This window comes from Cibotium barometz, chromosome 57 (genome assembly GCF_041138505.1).
Source record: "Cibotium barometz isolate CiBa-2024 chromosome 57, ASM4113850v1, whole genome shotgun sequence".
NCBI lineage: Eukaryota > Viridiplantae > Streptophyta > Polypodiopsida > Cyatheales > Cibotiaceae > Cibotium > Cibotium barometz.
In genome coordinates, this window is record NC_141102.1 from 3,755,001 (window position 1) to 3,760,871 (window position 5,871).

The window sequence follows — 5,871 nt, forward strand, 5'->3', positions numbered from 1 at the left end:
CAAACACGGTGCTGTAAAGCACGCTAGGACCCTTTGAACGATACGCTCGTTTCGAGCTATCACACGCCCTAGTCCAAGTTCGACCGTAAGTAAGGGGGTCAAAAATGAGTTAAAAACAATCTAAAAACAATCTAAAAACAAGTAAAAACGGGGTGCGAAATACCCAAGAAACCACTTGTGTGGACGTCAAGGGTAGTCACCAACGCCCGTAGGGTACCCACGTCATATGCATCTATGCTCTGGTTGGGTGCTAGAGCCTGAGCCACTAAAAAGCATTTCAATCTATGCAGGCTCACACCATCCCTCCACGTTAGCATCTTGGCCTTCGGCTGGAACCCAAGGGAGTGCAACCCAAGATCCACGAATAGTGGATAGTGACTCGTCCTCTGACTCAGAAGCCATGGAAGGGCACCCTACCAAGAACCCTGAGGAGACAAGCCAAAACATGCCAGTTTGGGCCCCACAACCCGGATCTAGCATGTTTAGTCGTCTAATAGAGACCTTTAGTAGAGCTACACGCTCTGAACATGTAACAAGCGAAGTAAATGAGGAAGGAGGGGTAGTAGATTCGCCATTCACATCTTATGTAGACCCTACCCTCCCAAAGAGTGTCCATGTGGATATTCCTACCCACTTCGTTTAATGAGGGCTCTACTGAGCTACCACCTTCCTACGCTCTTCCTAAAGTAGAGGACCCTCGAAGCCAATCCATAAGAAGTGACATTGCGTCCACTTCAAGAGAACCGTTTGGCACACCAAGTCTAGAGGGGATATTTCTCAATGAAAATTGGGAATATGATCTACATACAGAGACTCTAACTGACCTATACACGGGTTACACATACCATGTAGGTTGGTTAGAAGTCCTACGATCTACATCTAGTGCCACTAATCTAGAGGAGCAACAACAAATGATATGTGAGGTTATTCATAGAATTATCCAAATTGAGAGGCAAAATAGAGGAGTGAACTTAGTTTCCACTGGCCCTATGAGATTTTTGGATACGGGCAAGGCCAAACAACCAACCCTATCACAATTGGAGACTCCCTCTGAGTTCCATAGACCCTTCGTATGTTGTTTCACCTGGAGTCTCAATGCAGGTTGAGCCCACGAGTAGTAACTTTAGCTTTCCAACCTTGGATCAACTTTCCATTAAGGAATCCACAATGCCTACCCCAATGATGAGCATGACAGAAAGCGCACTTGTTACCACTGTAGTTAGTACGACACCGCTACCTAGTGGAATAGTACCTACAACAGTGCGTGCCAGTGCTTATCGACCCTATGTACCTATCGCTACTCATGCTCATGTAGCTCCTACGCCTCTTAGTATGCCAATGGCGTATGCTCCACGACCGCCTTATCACAACCCTTATCCAAGAGGAGCTAGGCCTGGTCACATATCATATCCTACATCATTTGCCAACATACCCAGACCGACACCAACTCCTATCAGCCAGGCTATTCCAGAAGTGCCTCCACCACCTATGCCTGCTCACCTAGGTGATCTCGCAGCATTTGCTCAGACGATCGGACAATCTATTGCGGAAAACATGCGGGGCATGCCTGAGAGAGAACCTAGAAGCAAGGCAGTACAAGTGGCTAAGCTCACTCAAAACTTCAGTGGTAACGAGGATGTTAGGAAGCACATTGAAGTCTTCAAACACGTGTGTGATTCCTTGGAAGAGAACAATGAGATGCATGTGTAAAGCCTTAGGCTTAACCTTGAGTGGGAAGGCCAGAGATTGGTATTGAACCTTAAGGGTTGAAGAGCGCACTCACTACCCCACTCTCAAGAGATTGTTCTTGAAAGAATACATACATGAGGGTGTGCTTTCGAGAGTAGCATCTCAACTCCAAAAATCTGAACGCGAGGAAGGGGAGTCAGTGAGAGACTTTATTAGTCGATTGAAGCATCTAAATTCTCGCTGCACTCCCGATGAGCGCTTCAATAATAACCAACTGCTCGATAGATTCATCCGAGGATTGCGCCACGAGGACATTTACAATGGCCTAGTCATTAGATGTCTTACAACGTGGGAAGCAGTCACTGCCAATGCAATCCAGTTAGAAGACAACTTGATGATTGCAGGTAAAAAGGTATCTTCGGAGACAAAATTCGTTAGTTCGCAAGTATCTGGGCACGAGCCAATGACGGTGAAACCTATTGCCAAGGAGCCCAAGATATCTGAAATGTCTGTGACCGACCTTACTAAGGCTCTCCAAGAATACTTTAGGGGTAATCAAGCTCCTCAGAATAGCCATATGTACCCAAGGAGAGAGCAACAATGGTGTTCGGTGTGCTTAGGACCACATAGCACGAGTGAATGTCTCACATTCAGAGTCAAATTCAATGGGAATTGCAATGCATGTGGTAAGTACGGCCATCAATCTAAAGATTGCCTAGTACTTAAGAGAATGTTGGTGAATCAGGCACCACTAGCCTCGTCAAACACACCTCAAGTACCCGCGCTAATGCCTGCACAACCTGTCGAGCAACCGTCACAGCACATAGTTCCAAGGAACCCGAATGTAGTCCAGTCTGTGCCGTTACCACCACCAGTGCTAGGACCACAACCTCCACATCCAAGGATTATCCCAATAAACCAGATGGGCTGTGAGTCACATAGTGCGTGTGGGGATTATGAAGAGGAGATAGACCCCATTGCTCCATATGGGATTGATACGTTTGAAATGATTCCCCAGTACTACATGGAGGATCATTTCGGGCAAGTCAAGCTTGTATATCAAGCAGCTGCTCTCGCCACAAGAGGGCAAAACCTTAATACCTTGGCGAGGAGACCACCTCTTCAATGCTACGATTGTGGTGGACCGCATCGTGTAGCGGAGTGCCCTAATAGGCTACAGAAGATCACTACTCAGATGCAACCAAATCAAGGGAGCACATCGGGAATGTCGGTACTTACATGTAATCGTTGTGGCATAGATCATTTGATTGCTCAATGTCCACATAATCCTAATGCACCCAAGATTACGCCATTGAATTTGGTTGAGGTCACCAACCAAGCACGAGGAACCACACCCGTCATACTCGCGAATGTAGTTACACGATCAATGCTTCAAAATCAAAACTACATTCTTGAAGAGAGGGATACTGCATCAATCACTCAGGCAAAGAAAAAGAAAACACGGTGGAAGAGATCGCTTAATGCCACGAGCTCCAAGCCTAGTTCAAAGACTAACGTAGGGACAAGAGACGACCCCGTGTATATGAATGATCCTGAAGATGATTCTGATTCAATAGAAACCATGGGGACCAAAGCCACTACCTTAAGGGAGGAACCCACTCGGGAGCTCAACGAAGGAGAATCAAGCGAGTACATAAATAAGGGAAAACAGAAGGAAAATTCCTCGGCCCCACAACCAAGTCAGTTAATGCCCTCTCGACCACCCAAACTGACTGAGACTCCCCAAGACAAGCCACGTGGGCCAAAAACCCTCAAGAAAAAGATTGGAACTTACCCAAACCCAGTTGAGGAGATTGAACAAGTGCAACACTTAAGGGGTTTGGTGGAAGAAACACAAAGAGAACTGGAGCCAAACCCGAGAAAAATCAAAATTCCAGACACAGTGTTTCCTACGCAAGTTCAGCCTCACAGGAACCATAAACCGTTAGCTATACCTAGTATCATTCGGGAAGAAAGTGAGGATAGAACATCAGGAAGTGGGCAAACACCCTTTTTGCTTGAAAGAATGTTTAGTGAGGGAATGCCTGACCCCATCGAAGAGGAAGTGATTCCATCTTCACCAATCCCTAGTCAAGGAGCGATATCTCGAAAAGTACCATTGAATGTGTCCAAGCTAATGGATTTCATGTCCTCTAAAATCAAAACCATGATCATATCCAAATTATATGGAGATCCTGAGCTATTCTTAGCTCTTCGGGCATTTCTCAATGGAGAACTAAAGGCGGGGCTACCACCATTTGCAAATATGGATAGACCCAACACGCTTCAAGATGAAGGGGAACATTGGGATCTACAACCCAACCCAAATAAAGATTCGATTGTTGAAATACCTGTGAACAAGTTGGGATAGTTCTTTGAAGGTGACGAATCTAATGCCACCCTCCCCATTACTACCAAGGGATTAACTCTAAAGGGAATCCTTGATGGTGGTGCTGGAGTGAGCATTGTGACTAAAAACTATTGGGAATCTATGGGGAGACCTCACCTCGAAGTCACAAACATAGTGGTTAAGATGGCAAACGGAACTATTGCTAAACCTATTGGAATGTTAAGGGACCTTAAGATCAAGGTTCTGGGATACAAGGTACGACACACCTTCATTGTTATGGATTTCTCCAAGCATCCTATGTCATATCAAATGATCTTAGGATGTCCTTTCATGAGGGAAGCACAAATGGTACATGACTGGTCGAAAAACCATGTCTATCTACAATTCCAGGACTCTGTCATTCGAGTTGATCTGGAGAATGGTCGTGCACATCCTTTAGGAAGCAAGGCTATCATCGATAATCGATCGGATACCACTGTTCACTCCGCCCCATTAAGGTATTGCTATACATGCAAAAAAGAGACTGATGATGGGAAAGATTCTCCTTATATGGATGTCCTACCGGGTATGACTGAGTCGGATAACGTGGATTGGGTACACCTAGCGGCAACCATAGACACATGGGGAAATAGAGGCACAAGTTGGGTAACACCTGAGGGGCAAGATATGCCACCATTAGTGCCAATAAACATGATAGGTGTTATGCACTTGACTCCTGATGGCGAGGCGTGCGTGGCAAACTCCACTGACACTGAAAGTAGCGAAGACTCTGACCAATGCAACTCTGAGTATGAATCTCAAGAAGAAACTAACTTTGAGCCTGATGGGGGGGATGAATCAAATATTCACCCAAATGTGGAAGCAAGGTGCTCAAGGCCTAGGACAGTGACCTCCTGCAGTTCATTCGAAAGTGAGGGGGACACAAGTGAAAATCGACCAAGTGAGTTCGAATCTGACCGAAACAAAAATCAAAAACTTGGTAAGAAGAAAACGAGACATAAACGCCAATGCTATCGAGCTAATGGCACTGCAATAAACAAGGAAAGATCCACTACAGAATGGCTTAGTTATGTAGGAGCTATTGACGCTCATCAGAAGTTAGCGGATAATTGGGGACAACAGCATGCTAGGCGCAACGAGAAACCAACTTGGGAATTACGCAAGTATTTTTCGAGGAAGCAGAGGAGGATGCACTGGAATTTGACCCACCTCTAAGATACCCAATTAAGTTACAGAGTCCTTACAGGGAGGTGCTGTATAATGCATTATTGGATACAGGAGCTCAACACAATTTGCTATCATATGGCATGTGGTGTCAACTTGGAAAACAACCTTTATCCAAGAGTGCTATCCAAGTTCAAGAAATCAACAAGAAAAAAACCCCCGTCTCAGGAGTTCTGCACACTCCGGTTGCCTATGACAAGGGGACCGTAATTCAAAGCTTTTTGGTTATGCTTGCGGGTACCATGGAAGGGACTGTAAACTTAGGGCGCAAATGGATGATGGCCACCAAGTGCAATATCGATTGGGCAACTAGACGAGTCACAACGCAAGAACCAACACTAGGTCTGACTGCTCAAAATCCCGCACCTAAGTCATCCACTCAAATGCTAGATAATGAAAAATCACAAAGTCCAGTGGCAAAACCATCTTTGATTGTTTGCCACCCCTCTAACGCTTCAACACCAAGAGTGGAAACATGCAGGGTGGTCTCTAAAGCTCCGCTTATTATGCCAAAAAACACATACAAATGGGTCCCAAAAGCTTCATTTAATAGCTACTTCCCCTGCTCAATCTCGTTCAGCCACCAAGAAGCCTCGTAAAAGGAAAGC